Source organism: Pseudophryne corroboree, unplaced genomic scaffold (genome assembly GCF_028390025.1).
Source record: "Pseudophryne corroboree isolate aPseCor3 unplaced genomic scaffold, aPseCor3.hap2 scaffold_1623, whole genome shotgun sequence".
Lineage (NCBI taxonomy): Eukaryota > Metazoa > Chordata > Amphibia > Anura > Myobatrachidae > Pseudophryne > Pseudophryne corroboree.
Genome location: NW_026968258.1, coordinates 87,203 through 103,428, shown reverse-complemented (window position 1 = coordinate 103,428; position 16,226 = coordinate 87,203). Strand labels below are relative to the sequence as shown.

The 16,226-nt window shown below is 51.3% G+C and overlaps 3 non-coding genes across 3 annotated transcripts; all 3 read right to left on the bottom strand.

Moving 5' to 3' along the window:
* Positions 1-2,867: 2,867 nt before the first annotated feature.
* LOC135001210 (5S ribosomal RNA) lies at positions 2,868-2,986 on the bottom strand. The gene has a single exon (XR_010202740.1). It is a non-coding gene; the product is annotated as a 5S ribosomal RNA (ribosomal RNA).
* Positions 2,987-11,881: 8,895 nt separating this feature from the next.
* LOC135001209 (5S ribosomal RNA) lies at positions 11,882-12,000 on the bottom strand. The gene has a single exon (XR_010202739.1). It is a non-coding gene; the product is annotated as a 5S ribosomal RNA (ribosomal RNA).
* Positions 12,001-14,319: 2,319 nt separating this feature from the next.
* LOC135001208 (5S ribosomal RNA) lies at positions 14,320-14,438 on the bottom strand. Its single transcript, XR_010202738.1, has one exon. It is a non-coding gene; the product is annotated as a 5S ribosomal RNA (ribosomal RNA).
* Between the last annotated feature and the right edge of the window lie 1,788 nt (positions 14,439-16,226).

Below are 16,226 nucleotides of genomic sequence, written 5' to 3'. Positions count from 1 at the left end.
TGGCTATCGTGTCAAAATGTGTTTTGCACAATGGTACGTAATCGGGTTTCTCGTATCGTATTGTGACAACCTCATTGTTATAACCCTTCATTTCAACAGTGCGAAGTAGCGGTACATAACTATCCCCGACCCGTTGGTGTTCGATAATGTCTGTGTACACGTACATCGTATATTGGCCGCCTTTGATGTCGGCGCATGGTTTAGAAATATTAGTTTTAGGTTGTAAACCCAGTATCCATGTCAGCTTAGAACCGGCGTGGATTTGATACAACAGTTTACTGTCACATGTTACAACGCGTGCAAATGGGTCATACGTTAGTCTTAATCCAACGTCCAGTTTCAGTTGTACAATTTCAGCGTTGATTACGTTTAGTAACGCTTCGATTGTTTCATAAAACCCGGGTTTAATGCACAAACTCGCGACTCTCGCCACCGGCTGTTCCGCCGTTCCATCCCATGATAATTGCAGTCTACAATCTTGTAAATCCAATGTATTCCACGTATGCGGGTATTGTATCTCAGTAAGTGCCACTTCCCATTCGCCATTTAAGTCTATCGGTTTAGCCAACTTTGTCGTATAGTTAGAAATCTTATTTTGCGGGAAGGTAACAGCCGATGCGTTGCTGGGTAAGGTTATGTAGAACGACTTGTCATCCATCGCACGTCTTGTTAGATCCTGATGATCTTTATATGTCTTTTATCACCGATGCTGCGACCCAACTGTTAAATTTTGCGGGGTGCCCGCGCCACTTGACTAACGCGTATTTACGGCCTCTGACCGTCTTATTTTTTAAAATCTTTTCCACTTTGTAAACTCTGTTATAGTTTTTTGGTATGCTTTGAAGCTCTTCGGGGTAAAAACTACCTGTTATAACTTCACCGTACAGATCTGCCAACTTATAAAGCGGTTTAATCCCTTTAGTGTTCACACTATGTACAACAAAAATCTCCTCAGAAAAGCTCTGTTCGTAACCTTTCTGAAATATGTCCTTATATTTAGAAATACGGACGTGGTCACCGATTCCTAAACAAACTGGGGCTTTCTTACTTCTAAAGTAATCACCGTAGGTCGTTTTGAAGACACTCAATGCGTTAGAGTCATTCACATCGTTTGGAGCGCACTTAATCGTTCTATGGTATGTGTTATTATAGCTGCGTATGAAGTCTTGTAAAACGTCTATATATCTGTAGGTATTCTTTGCCGTGAAATAGCGCCACATGCGTGTTTTTAAAGTCCTATTGAAGCGCTCTATAACAGCCGCTTTCACATCGTTATTGGTCGTGAAATGCTTTATACCGTATTTTTCTAACACCTTTTTTAGGCTTCTGTTTAGAAACTCTTTACCATTATCGGTTTGTAGCTTCAACGGCACATCGCCGCGCTGGAATATTTTTTCAAAAGCATTAGCGACCGTTGCTGCATTCTTAGCGGTCAGACTTTCACCCCACACCCTCTTACTGAATATATCGATGATTGTTAATATGTATTTAACGCCATCGTTGTATTTTGACAAATCTATCAGCGAGACCAAATCGCATTGCCACTGTTGGTTTATACCCGATACACAAATCATGTTCCTTTTATAGTTTTTTCTTGCTGGCTTGTGCAGCGTGTATGCGTCTTGTTCTTGTAACCACTTTCTTACGTCGGATCTTTTAAATTTATTTTTAACCGACCCATAATATTTATCAATGCCGCTAAAACTACCTGGTTTTAACACTGTGTAATATGCATCTTTCATCCGCCTGATTTGACGCGCCGCGTTGCGTGACATTCTGCGACTGGTGCTGCTTGACACTCTGTAACTGGTGTTACGCAACAATTTTTAATACGGTTTAATATCGAACACTATCAATTTATATAAAATTTTATATTAAGCGATATAAAACACTATCATTTAATATTAAAAGGGGGCGGGTCCTAGGAGAAGTGGGTGTGGTACCTGTCAAGTTTGACAGAAAGGTTGACTTTATCTACTTAGGGGGACTATGTACTAAGCCTTAAAGCATAGATCTGCAAACTCGGTCCTTATTACCCCCACACAGTGCATGTTTTGCAGGTAACCCAGCAGGTGCACAGGTGGATTAATTACTCACAGACACATTTGAAAAGGTCCGCAGGCGGAGTTCATTATTTCACTTGTGATTCTGTGAGGAGACCTGCAAAACATGCACTGTGTGGGGGTAATGAGGACCGAGTTTGCAGACCTATGCCTTAAAGAGAGATAAAGTGGCCAGAGGTAAAGTAACAGCCAATCAGCTCCTAACTGCCATGTTACAGGCTGTGTTTGAATAATGACAGTTAGGAGCTGGTTGGCTGGTTCTTTACCTCCATCCACTTTATCTCTCTCCGAGGCTTAGTACATATTGCACTGCATCCAGTTCCCGTGTCTGCTGCATGTCCGGGTACTGAATAAAAAGTGCATACATGCAGGATTCACTATGACGTTGGTTATGGTCCAGATGTTTAGGACTGACCTGATATCTGGATGATAAGGTGCCCAGAAATGCAGTGGACTGGGTTTGAGGGCAGACAATTTGCCAGTGTGTGAGGTGGCCGTATAACCTGTGTGCCAGGTGACGCCTTTAGCGCACTGTCTGTTGCAGCAGGAAATTTGGGCGCAGCATCGCTGTGATTTCACTGTGTCGGTGACACTAGGTGGGATGTACGGCGCTGCTAACGTAGTGGTGTATGCATTATCCTGATGAGTATGGGGCTGCCGCCGAGTGGTAAACGGTTCGGGTTTTCTGCATGAACATAGAGGAATGAAAGAAAGAAAGAAAGCAAAAAGTTGAATTTGAAAAAATGAAGAAGAAAAAGAAGCTGACAAGAGCGACCCCTGCTGGTTGCAGCCTAGAAAAGCAAAAGCCTACAGCACCTGGTATTCCCAGGCGGTCTCCCATCCAAGTACTAACCAGGCCTGACCCTGCTTAGCTTCCGAGATCAGACGAGATCGGGCGTGTTCAGGGTGGTGTGGCCGTAGGCAGAGACAAGGCTCTCACTTGCTCCTTTTCTACTTGTCACCAGCAGCCTGGATCCACCTCCCCAGCCCAGCTGCACGTTGCTTGTTACTCAGCTCCAGACTCTGCCTGCATCACAGCACAAGGCTCCCTCTCTCTTCCCCTATCATCCGGCCACATCTTACTGCTGCTGCCTCTGGAACCTTCCTCATACTTGCCTACCTGACCCGGCCTCTCCATGAGGGAGAAAATGCTCTGTTCCTGGACTTTCCTGGTAATGTATGATTGCCATCACCTGTGGTGAGCTAGTTAATGGATAAGAAAGGTGTTTCACCAAAGGTTACCAGGAAAGTCCAGGAACAGAGCATTTTCTCCCTCATGGAGAGGGTCAGGTAGGCAAGTATGACCTAAGTTCCTATACCCCCTGTATTCCTCCTTATTGCCCCACAATCCTACTGTCACACCCTGGCCTCCGTCTGGCATTCCTGTTACTACGCAGCAGCGTCTCAGACCCTTTCTTATATCTTTACAGATGGCCTCGCCCCTAGCGCCTTACAGCAGCAAGGCCATCACACTAGGGTGGGTAGGTGGGCAGCTTTCCCTGCAGCCTGCCCTCTCCCAGGCCCTTAGCAGCTAAGTGCTTTGTTTCTGGCCTCATTACTTGGGCAGTGGCTGGCGTGGGCCACGTCTGCCACAGAATGGGAAGGGCTACGGAAAGCCTTCTTCAGGACAGCGCTGGTCTCCTTGGTGACTGGGAATGACGGTTGAAGGCTTGGGCTGCTTTGCACAGAGTCCAGGCCATGGGTGGAGGGTTGCTGGGAGCCAGGAACACATTGTGGACTCAGGCAGCTGTCTGGAATTAGCAGTGGCTTTGCACAAGGATTCCTGTGCACCTCAGGACGGTGCTGCTACTGCTGGAACCTTGCAGACGTGGGCCCACACCAGGCATTGGGGCCTAGAGAAGATGGCCTCCTGTGATCCCCTGCTGAGGCTGTGAGGTATTACTTACACACCTGTCCCACCCACAAGTAATATGCTACTTTCCCAAAAGATCACTTTACAGGTGATTATTCTGATGACAGCCATTTTGTGGCCAGTGAGAGCCTCCTCTAATTTGGCCATTTTAAAAGAGGGGCCCAGAGTTGATTTCCAAATAAAAGGGAGCAGTTGGAGGGGCGACAGTTGTAGCTGCTGAGAGAGGAGCGCCGGGAGACGCCATCCAGCAGTGTGACGCAGATAAGCAGCTGACAGGAAAAATTCCAAGCAGACTGGCTGAGACTTGTGGTTCCACGCGGAAGTGAGAGCTATACTTACCTTTTGGAGGAGAAGTAGCATGCGGACTCAGCATAGTACATTGGTGAAATGACACCATTTATATGTTCACACTCATCCATTGTTGGGAAACAGACAGACTGCGTAGGGAACATACTGTGACCATAGCAGCATAAACGAACCGTCGGGGCTTCCGCAGCGCCGCTCAGTGCATCACCTTGGCTTGGAAGGGGTTAATGTTTTGTGGTGGGAGGAACGTGGAGAGGGTCCGAGGTGCTGATTGGCTGGATCATGTATAGGGGCTGGCCTGTCATACATATAGGCTGCTGACAGGGTACTTCCTCCCTCTTTTCAGCTCTTCTCATGACTGTAAGTATTGATCTCATTTAATATATCCTACACCCTTATTCTCTACCATACTTCTAACATATCCCTTTCTGCTTCTTTCACTCCCTCTCCTCTGTTCTTTTACTGTCTATATTCCCACTTCTCCTTCTTTACCCTTCTATTCTTACCTGGGTTAATAGTTGCTCTGTGCCTCCCGTATGGCCGCCAGAATGTCAGCTCGCACCGCTGCCCCCCGCCCGGCTCCTGGACGTCCTGAGGTCCAGCCAGCCCGGGGAGTGCCTGCTGCGGCTGCCGGAGAGGTTCTGGGCGCGTGCGGCCGGCCTCAGCGGCCCGCCCGTGCTCCCCCGCGAGTGCGCTCTCCGTCCCCGCTGCTAGCCGCGGCGGGGGACGGAGCGTGGGGGATAGAGGGCGCACGCGGCGGCTTGCCAGGGACGGTGCTCTGCCGTCCCTGAGCCCGTCGCTAGGCGCCACCAGCAGCAGCTCCGATCACGTGGGACCAGGACTGAGCTCCCGGCCCGTGGATCGGCGGCTGGCTGCCACCAGGGGGCGCTACTGTGCCCGAAATGTTTATTTTAAATAAAATAAAATAAATAAAATCTAAAAAATAAATAATAATAATAAAAAAGAATTAAATAAATAAATAAAAAGGTGGGGGGAACCCACGGACCTCCACTACTGGGGTTACTGGGCGGGCGGGGGGTCGCGTGGCTGCCTGACACATGCAGTCTAGGCAGCGTCTGTGTGCGGCTTCTCATACTGCCAGCTGGGGGGCCCGATGAGGCCAGACACATCTGGCCGCCGCCCCCCCCCCCCCTTTCGGCCGGTCAGGTCTGGCCTGAGCCCTCCCCCGACAGAGCGGGGTGTCGCCCCCGCTCTGCGGTTTTACATCCCCCGTTGCCAGTTGCGGATAGGGCAGGGCCGGTTAGAAGAGGGCGTTCTGCAGCCCTCCTGACCTCTCCTGCCGTGGTTGGACCCGTGATGCCGGCCCCTCCCGCCGGCTAGTGGCCCGCTTTGTACTGCCGCCAGCCGTCAACTTGCAGCCCTACCGGTTTCATACGGGGGCGGCTGGCGACGACAGTAGGCGAGCGATCAGTCCCTCCCCGCGTCCAGATGTCTAATTCCGTAGCTGCAGCGGACAGCACTCAGCCGACGTTGAGCCGCCTCTTTCTAGTTCTGGCGACTCTCCGGCTTCGCCTCCCGGGGCCTTTCTCCCGACGGGAGGTTTGTGTACCTCCCGTGGGGCGCGCGAATCGCGTGACGCGTCTGATTTTAGAGCCCCTGTCACGGCGGCTGATCCCGTGGTGAACGCCACCACCTTGTCCGCTATTTGTGCTGCTGCCGTGTCGACGGTAGCTCCCTTGTTATCCTCCGTACCCGGGAGACCGGGATGGGCCGCCGCCTTTTGACAGATAACAATGCGCAATCTCTCCTGTCCTCTGGCGTGACGGTCGCCCCGCCTGCCCCACTCCCCGCGGCTGCGGGTCCGTTTGGGGAACGGGGGAACATTGTCGCTTTTGTTTCCCCAGCCGCAGACGCCGGGCCAGGAATGTAGTCAGTCGACGCATCTACAAGAGTACGGCGGCTGCTGGGACGGACGGAGTTCCCCCTCTTACTGGTGAGTCTTCATCGGGCCCTGAATGGTCCGACGGGAGCGCAGTTACCCCCGTAGTGGGGGGGGGAACTAGTACTCAGTCCCGCTCCTCTCGCAACGGCAACAGTGCGCGCAGGGGTACCGGCAAGCGCGATAGGCGCAGTGGCACGGACTCTTCCCTTGCCTCCACATCCGCGTAGGGTGTGTCCCCTTCCTGCGACAGTTTGCAGGGTCAAAAACGCAGCGAGCTACGGCATTCAACCTATTCCGCCTCGCAAGTGTCGGGGGAGTAGTACACTGTTCTCTGTGCCAACACGGCAGTGGATCTGGGACCGGATCCGTAAGGGCCTATCTGCTTATATTTTGCTCTTACTAGTGATGCTCGTATAGCCTTGCTTTCGGCTAAGCAAAAGGGCCGGAACAGCGAGGACGCTTTGCGCTCCTACACGACTTGAGTTAGGTGCATGTTGATCTTGGTGGCGTGTTACTCAGAGTCGCGCCTGGTCGAACACATGAACATCGTGCGCCTTCAATTCCTTATACAAGTGCTGTACCATACTTGGCGGCGTTACTACTGGAACTTCCGGGGCAAACAGCATGGGCGGCAGATCTATACCTTCGGTAAAAAGGATATGGGAGTACAGCAGGAACAACGGGTTCCACGACCGGCCTCTCATTCTGCCAGCTTTTGCGGTGGTTCATGGGGCGCGGGGGCGTGGTTAATTCTTCACTTTCAATCCTGCCCAATGCGGTTTGGGGCGGGGGTGTCGCATTCGTCACTCCTGCATCAGCTGTGGCGTAGGGCACGGGATCAAGGACTGCCCCAGTACACGGCACAGGGGTAATTCCGGCCCGCTGAGCCGCGCTCCTGCGGCCCCAAGCGTTGGCCACAGCCCCCTCCACAATTAGACTTCGAGCGCTCATACCCTGGCTGTGACGGCTCACGCGGCCGGTGGACGCCCTATTCTTACCTCGGGTTTTCGCACCTAGTTGCCTCTTGCCGATGCATGGTCTGGCGGATCACGGGGCTAGTACGAACTTGCATTCGGCTCGGTAGTTTCCGGGTGTGCTCTGGCTTAAGGTTGCGGCCGCTTTGTCGTTGGCCGGGATGATAGGCTTTGTCATCCATCTTACCTGTCCTCTCGGGTCATCTGTTAATAAGGCTATCCCTATTATCAGGTAGGGTCGTTTACCTATCTGTAAGTTTGATTCGACCATAGATGCCATTCGGTCGTTTGGTCCGGGGGCGGCTATGTGTAATTGGACATCGCGTCAGCAGTTCGCTCCTTCCGCTGCACCCTTTCGCCTTTCGATTATGGGTTTTCAACTGGATGATGGCTATTATATCCATCGCTGCCTCCCTGTGGGGTTTTTTCTCTCTCGTGCGCTGACTTTGCAAGGTGCAGTTCTTTCCTCCACTGGGGTCCTCAGCAAGCGGCGGGCCAGCGGGGTATGTCGCACTACCTGGATGATTTCTTTGCTCGGCCCACCTGGCTCTGTTCGCTGCGTCGTCTTGCTGCGGTGGCCGTTGGCAGGGTCCCTCCGTTTACCTCAGGATTCAGAAGGATACGGTCGGGGGCCTCTGAAGGCTCCTTGGGGACACGGTGTTGCGTCTTCCCGATGGTTTCCTCTATGAGCTCACCGTGGACAAGCTTACTCTACAACAGGCGCAATCCTTCTTGGGCCTGTTTCTTTTTGCTTGGAACGTTATCCCAATGGGTAGAGTTTTGCTGTGGGAAATTGGAATGGGCGACAGTTTGGATTGGACACCCTCATCATTTTCTTAGTTAGCACTCACGGGATTTACGTATTTGGACGGTTTTCTAGTTCGTTTCCCCTCCTCTCTGGAGTTTTTCACGGACGCCTCTGGTGCTTGCGATTCTTGCTGTTGCTGGATGTTTTTTCCCATATTGGGCACAGTGGCGCTCTGGCGCTATGCCCTGCATAACAGACAGGTGGTCTTCTGGTGCGACCATTTGGGCGTGGTTTTTTGCCATCATTAGGCAGGAGTCCACATCCTTGCTGGACTGCGGGTCTTCGCGCAGATAGTCTTGCTATGCTGGGTGAACAACATTACGTTGCGAGACAAGCATGTCCCAGCCGAGCGCAACGAAATTGATGATACCCTTTCTCGCGGCGACTGGCAGTGGTTTCGGCAGTTAGCTCCTGCAACTTTAATCCAAGGGGACTTCTGTCCTGCTTCTGTGTGCGGATTGGAGGATTTAACCCACAGGTCTTTGGCTCCTGCGCTACCTTCTGGAGAGGGGCCATAGTGGGTAAGACCCCTCACAAGGCAGATGGCCCATAGTTGCTTTGGATTCGGGATGGCTGGGATGGTGGCAGAAGGCCGATCCCATAACATCTGGGTAGCAGGCCCTCAGGGATAGTGGCAGAAGGCCGATCCCATAACATCTGGGTAGCATGCCCTCAGGGATGGTGGCAGAAGGCCGATCCCATAACATCGGGGTAGCAGACCCTTGGCGATGGTGGCAGAAGGCCGAACCCAGAACATCTAGGGTAGCAGGCCCTTAGGGATGGTGGCAGAAGGCCGATCCCAGAACATCGGGGCAGATGGCCCTCCAACATTTAGGTTATTATTTCAATTATGATTTTGCGATATCTTATTTTCCTGAGATGTCTGCTGTCTGCTATGTGGCCCATAACATCTGGGTAGCAGGCCCTCAGGGATGGTGGCAGAAGGCCGATCCCATAACATCTGGGTAGCATGCCCTCAGGGATGGTGGCAGAAGGCCGATCCCATAACATCGGGGTAGCGGACCCTTGGCGATGGTGGCAGAAGGCCGATCCCAGAACATCTAGGGTAGCAGGCCCTTAGGGATGGTGGCAGAAGGCCGATCCCAGAACATCGGGGCAGAAGGCCCTCCAACATTTAGGTTATTATTTCAACTATGATTTGAGATATTTTATTTTCCTGAGCTGTCTGCTTCCTGCTAGGTGTGATAAATATTTTCAACCGTCCCTTAGTTAGACAGGGAGTTTTTTTTAATACAAGTTTAGATTTAATAGGCCTTCCTTTCAGTCTATAAAGGCCGTCGACGCACGCCCCGAAGGTTTGGGATTTTGGATTCAGCGCTCACGATACGGGGATACGATATTGGGGATACGGGTTCGCCTCTTCATGGTGGCCTTTACGATGTCCTTTCCACGGTACGTTCAGGGTGGGTGAGCTGGGGTCCGTCTCTCAGACTTCAGCCTCACCCGTGCTGGCGGCCTGCGTCGTCATATGCCCCGACGGTTTGTGGTGTCGGATTCAGCGCTCCACGACGGACGTAGTCGGCAGGGGGCTGTGGGTTCGAATGTGTCAGGCTCATGCGCGGGGCATTTGTCCAGTGCCCGCGGCCCGGGCTTGTTCGTCCCTTCGGCCTCCAACGCCCACCGGGTAGCTCGTCCATCGTGACGGTTCCCCGTTGTCCAGATATCACTCCCGGTCGGATTTGGAACGTTGTTTTTTGTACCTGGGTCTATCTCCGGCCGACACTGGGACTCACTCTTTCCGCAACGGCGCTGCGCCAGCAGCCGCTGCGGCGGGTTGGTCCGAAGTCGAAGTCCGGGCACTGGGTAGGTGGAGGTCTGGTGCAGTCATACGCTATATCAGGCCTTTTCCTCCCAGTGCGCCCCTTTGAGGACTAGCCGCTCGCCGCAGTTGCACTTTGCGATTGCAGGGGCCTTGAGGAATTTTTGTTTTATCGTTGGTTTTAATTACGGCTTTTGCCGGCTAACGAAGTTTTGTGTTTTTGCCTCAAGTCAAATTGGGCGACCCTTCCCCCCAAAACCCCCTCCCCGTTAGGGACGCAGTTAGGTTGCCCATCTACTACTCATACTATATTTATTTTGCTTATTAACCCGCGTCACACCCTTCTTTTGCAGGACGGCGGTTAGGTCCGCACTTTATATGATTTGACGGCCATTCATACATCTACGGGCTGTTCGTGTCTGGGCTGGCCCGGCCAAAGCTGCGGTCTGTTCGCTGGTGGGGGCGTAGAGGCCTCCGCCGGGGATGGCCTGCGGCTGGTATACTGATCTTCTTGGGGGACCTTATTCACATTCTTAGGTACCTTTAGGTAGTTTTTCTTGGGTTTCGTTGCATTAGTCCGTATTCTACTTTTATGTCTCTTTAGTTAGTTTTGTTCTGCTTCAGTTCTTAGGTCCCTTTTAGTTAGTCTTTTCGGAGTAGGTGGCGGTGGCAGGTTGGTAACCTGGCAGTTGGCCGGTTTCTGAACGGTTACTTAATTTTAATTATGAGTTCAAGGTTAGTAAGTTTGGGTGTACTTTTAGGTAAATTTTATAGTTTTATAATTAGTTTACGGGCATCGCTTTACCAAGTGGGTCCATATAACTGGTATAAACATATGTGGATGGCGGGGCCGGTCGCCCAATTTTTACCATGTAGGGGCGGAGCGTACCTCCGTCCCTGCAACTGTTGGTGGGGCAGGGGTAGTGGCAGAAGGCCGACCCCTGTCCTTGGATTTTTGATTTTCGATGTCTGGGATGGAGGCAGGAGGCCGATCCCGGAACATCTGGGGCAGAAGGCTCCCTCACACATCTGTTTTTTATTGCTTGTTTTTCTGTATTATAACATTGATCACCCATGTTACGTTTATCATGCTTAACCGTTCTTCTCCCCGCCACCTTAGTTAGATAGGGAAGTCTGCATTTTAGTTTTAGTATTTAATAGGCCTCCCTATCAGTCAGAAAATAAAAGCTGACCCCTTTCACGCCAATTACAGTTGTTGTGTCTTTATTTTATAAGATAAGTGTGCTTGAGTGGCGCGTGGATGCATCTGACGTGTGAGGTTTAATAGGGGGTCTATGTACTAAGCCTTAAAGCATAGATCTGCAAACTCGGTCCTTATTACCCCCACACAGTGCATGTTTTGCAGGTAACCCAGCAGGTGCACAGGTGGATTAATTACTCACAGACACATTTGAAAAGGTCCGCAGGCGGAGTTCATTATTTCACTTGTGATTCTGTGAGGAGACCTGCAAAACATGCACTGTGTGGGGGTAATGAGGACCGAGTTTGCAGACCTATGCCTTAAAGAGAGATAAAGTGGCCAGAGGTAAAGTAACAGCCAATCAGCTCCTAACTGCCATGTTACAGGCTGTGTTTGAATAATGACAGTTAGGAGCTGGTTGGCTGGTTCTTTACCTCCATCCACTTTATCTCTCTCCGAGGCTTTAGTACATATTGCACTGCATCCAGTTCCCGTGTCTGCTGCATGTCCGGGTACTGAATAAAAAGTGCATACATGCAGGATTCACTATGACGTTGGTTAGGGTCCAGATGTTTAGGACTGACCTGATATCTGGATGATAAGGTGCCCAGAAATGCAGTGGACTGGGTTTGAGGGCAGACAATTTGCCAGTGTGTGAGGTGGCCGTATAACCTGTGTGCCAGGTGACGCCTTTAGCGCACTGTCTGTTGCAGCAGGAAATTTGGGCGCAGCATCGCTGTGATTTCACTGTGTCGGTGACACTAGGTGGGATGTACGGCGCTGCTAACTTAGTGGTGTATGCATTATCCTGATGAGTATGGGGCTGCCGCCGAGTGGTAAACGGTTCGGGTTTTCTGCATGAACATAGAGGAATGAAAGAAAGAAAGAAAGCAAAAAGTTTAATTTGAAAAAATGAAGAAGAAAAAGAAGCTGACAAGAGCGACCCCTGCTGGTTGCAGCCTAGAAAAGCAAAAGCCTACAGCACCTGGTATTCCCAGGCGGTCTCCCATCCAAGTACTAACCAGGCCTGACCCTGCTTAGCTTCCGAGATCAGACGAGATCGGGCGTGTTCAGGGTGGTGTGGCCGTAGGCAGAGACAAGGCTCTCACTTGCTCCTTTTCTACTTGTCACCAGCAGCCTGGATCCACCTCCCCAGCCCAGCTGCACGTTGCTTGTTACTCAGCTCCAGACTCTGCCTGCATCACAGCACAAGGCTCCCTCTCTCTTCCCCTATCATCCGGCCACATCTTACTGCTGCTGCTGCAGCCTCTGGAACCTTCCTCATACTTGCCTACCTGACCCGGCCTCTCCATGAGGGAGAAAATGCTCTGTTCCTGGACTTTCCTGGTAATGTATGATTGCCATCACCTGTGGTGAGCTAGTTAATTGATAAGAAAGGTGTTTCACCAAAGGTTACCAGGAAAGTCCAGGAACAGAGCATTTTCTCCCTCATGGAGAGGGTCAGGTAGGCAAGTATGACCTAAGTTCCTATACCCCCTGTATTCCTCCTTATTGCCCCACAATCCTACTGTCACACCCTGGCCTCCGTCTGGCATTCCTGTTACTACGCAGCAGCGTCTCAGACCCTTTCTTATATCTTTACAGATGGCCTCGCCCCTAGCGCCTTACAGCAGCAAGGCCATCACACTAGGGTGGGTAGGTGCGCAGCTTTCCCTGCAGCCTGCCCTCTCCCAGGCCCTTAGCAGCTAAGTGCTTTGTTTCTGGCCTCATTACTTGGGCAGTGGCTGGCGTGGGCCACGTCTGCCACAGAATGGGAAGGGCTACGGAAAGCCTTCTTCAGGACAGCGCTGGTCTCCTTGGTGACTGGGAATGGCGGTTGAAGGCTTGGGCTGCTTTGCACAGAGTCCAGGCCATGGGTGGAGGATTGCTGGGAGCCAGGAACACATTGTGGACTCAGGCAGCTGTCTGGAATTAGCAGTGGCTTGGCACAAGGATTCCTGTGCACCTCAGGACGGTGCTGCTACTGCTGGAACCTTGCAGACGTGGGCCCACACCAGGCATTGGGGCCTAGAGAAGATGGCCTCCTGTGATCCCCTGCTGAGGCTGTGAGGTATTACTTACACACCTGTCCCACCCACAAGTAATATGCTACTTTCCCAAAAGATCACTTTACAGGTGATTATTCTGATGACAGCCATTTTGTGGCCAGTGAGAGCCTCCTCTAATTTGGCCATTTTAAAAGAGGGGCCCAGAGTTGATTTCCAAATAAAAGGGAGCAGTTGGAGGGGCGACAGTTGTAGCTGCTGAGAGAGGAGCGCCGGGAGACGCCATCCAGCAGTGTGACGCAGATAAGCAGCTGACAGGAAAAATTCCAAGCAGACTGGCTGAGACTTATGGTTCCACGCGGAAGTGAGAGCTATACTTACCTTTTGGAGGAGAAGTAGCATGCGGACTCAGCATAGTACATTGGTGAAATGACACCATTTATATGTTCACACTCATCCATTGTTGGGAAACAGACATAGGGGGACTATGTACTAAGCCTTAAAGCATAGATCTGCAAACTCGGTCCTTATTACCCCCACACACACAGTGCATGTTTTGCAGGTAACCCAGCAGGTGCACAGGTGGATTAATTACTCACAGACACATTTGAAAAGGTCCGCAGGCGGAGTTCATTATTTCACTTGTGATTCTGTGAGGAGACCTGCAAAACATGCACTGTGTGGGGGTAATGAGGACCGAGTTTGCAGACCTATGCCTTAAAGAGAGATAAAGTGGCCAGAGGTAAAGTAACAGCCAATCAGCTCCTAACTGCCAGGTTACAGGCTGTGTTTGAATAATGACAGTTAGGAGCTGGTTGGCTGGTTCTTTACCTCCATCCACTTTATCTCTCTCCGAGGCTTAGTACATATTGCACTGCATCCAGTTCCCGTGTCTGCTGCATGTCCGGGTACTGAATAAAAAGTGCATACATGCAGGATTCACAATGACGTTGGTTATGGTCCAGATGTTTAGGACTGACCTGATATCTGGATGATAAGGTACCCAGAAATGCAGTGGACTGGGTTTGAGGGCAGACACTTTGCCAGTGTGTGAGGTGGCCGTATAACCTGTGTGCCAGGTGACGCCTTTAGCGCACTGTCTGTTGCAGCAGGAAATTTGGGCGCAGCATCGCTGTGATTTCACTGTGTCGGTGACACTAGGTGGGATGTACGGCGCTGCTAACGTAGTGGTGTATGCATTATCCTGATGAGTATGGGGCTGCCGCCGAGTGGTAAACGGTTCGGGTTTTCTGCATGAACATAGAGGAATGAAAGAAAGAAAGAAAGAAAGAAAGAAAGAAAGAAAGAAAGAAAGAAAGAAAGCAAAAAGTTTAATTTGAAAAAATGAAGAAGAAAAAGAAGCTGACAAGAGCGACCCCTGCTGGTTGCAGCCTAGAAAAGCAAAAGCCTACAGCACCTGGTATTCCCAGGCGGTCTCCCATCCAAGTACTAACCAGGCCTGACCCTGCTTAGCTTCCGAGATCAGACGAGATCGGGCGTGTTCAGGGTGGTGTGGCCGTAGGCAGAGACAAGGCTCTCACTTGCTCCTTTTCTACTTGTCACCAGCAGCCTGGATCCACCTCCCCAGCCCAGCTGCACGTTGCTTGTTACTCAGCTCCAGACTCTGCCTGCATCACAGCACAAGGCTCCCTCTCTCTTCCCCTATCATCCGGCCACATCTTACTGCTGCTGCTGCAGCCTCTGGAACCTTCCTCATACTTGCCTACCTGACCCGGCCTCTCCATGAGGGAGAAAATGCTCTGTTCCTGGACTTTCCTGGTAATGTATGATTGCCATCACCTGTGGTGAGCTAGTTAATTGATAAGAAAGGTGTTTCACCAAAGGTTACCAGGAAAGTCCAGGAACAGAGCATTTTCTCCCTCATGGAGAGGGTCAGGTAGGCAAGTATGACCTAAGTTCCTATACCCCCTGTATTCCTCCTTATTGCCCCACAATCCTACTGTCACACCCTGGCCTCCGTCTGGCATTCCTGTTACTACGCAGCAGCGTCTCAGACCCTTTCTTATATCTTTACAGATGGCCTCGCCCCTAGCGCCTTACAGCAGCAAGGCCATCACACTAGGGTGGGTAGGTGCGCAGCTTTCCCTGCAGCCTGCCCTCTCCCAGGCCCTTAGCAGCTAAGTGCTTTGTTTCTGGCCTCATTACTTGGGCAGTGGCTGGCGTGGGCCACGTCTGCCACAGAATGGGAAGGGCTACGGAAAGCCTTCTTCAGGACAGCGCTGGTCTCCTTGGTGACTGGGAATGGCGGTTGAAGGCTTGGGCTGCTTTGCACAGAGTCCAGGCCATGGGTGGAGGATTGCTGGGAGCCAGGAACACATTGTGGACTCAGGCAGCTGTCTGGAATTAGCAGTGGCTTGGCACAAGGATTCCTGTGCACCTCAGGACGGTGCTGCTACTGCTGGAACCTTGCAGACGTGGGCCCACACCAGGCATTGGGGCCTAGAGAAGATGGCCTCCTGTGATCCCCTGCTGAGGCTGTGAGGTATTACTTACACACCTGTCCCACCCACAAGTAATATGCTACTTTCCCAAAAGATCACTTTACAGGTGATTATTCTGATGACAGCCATTTTGTGGCCAGTGAGAGCCTCCTCTAATTTGGCCATTTTAAAAGAGGGGCCCAGAGTTGATTTCCAAATAAAAGGGAGCAGTTGGAGGGGCGACAGTTGTAGCTGCTGAGAGAGGAGCGCCGGGAGACGCCATCCAGCAGTGTGACGCAGATAAGCAGCTGACAGGAAAAATTCCAAGCAGACTGGCTGAGACTTATGGTTCCACGCGGAAGTGAGAGCTATACTTACCTTTTGGAGGAGAAGTAGCATGCGGACTCAGCATAGTACATTGGTGAAATGACACCATTTATATGTTCACACTCATCCATTGTTGGGAAACAGACATAGGGGGACTATGTACTAAGCCTTAAAGCATAGATCTGCAAACTCGGTCCTTATTACCCCCACACACACAGTGCATGTTTTGCAGGTAACCCAGCAGGTGCACAGGTGGATTAATTACTCACAGACACATTTGAAAAGGTCCGCAGGCGGAGTTCATTATTTCACTTGTGATTCTGTGAGGAGACCTGCAAAACATGCACTGTGTGGGGGTAATGAGGACCGAGTTTGCAGACCTATGCCTTAAAGAGAGATAAAGTGGCCAGAGGTAAAGTAACAGCCAATCAGCTCCTAACTGCCAGGTTACAGGCTGTGTTTGAATAATGACAGTTAGGAGCTGGTTGGCTGGTTCTTTACCTCCATCCACTTTATCTCTCTCCGAGGCTTAGTACATATTGCA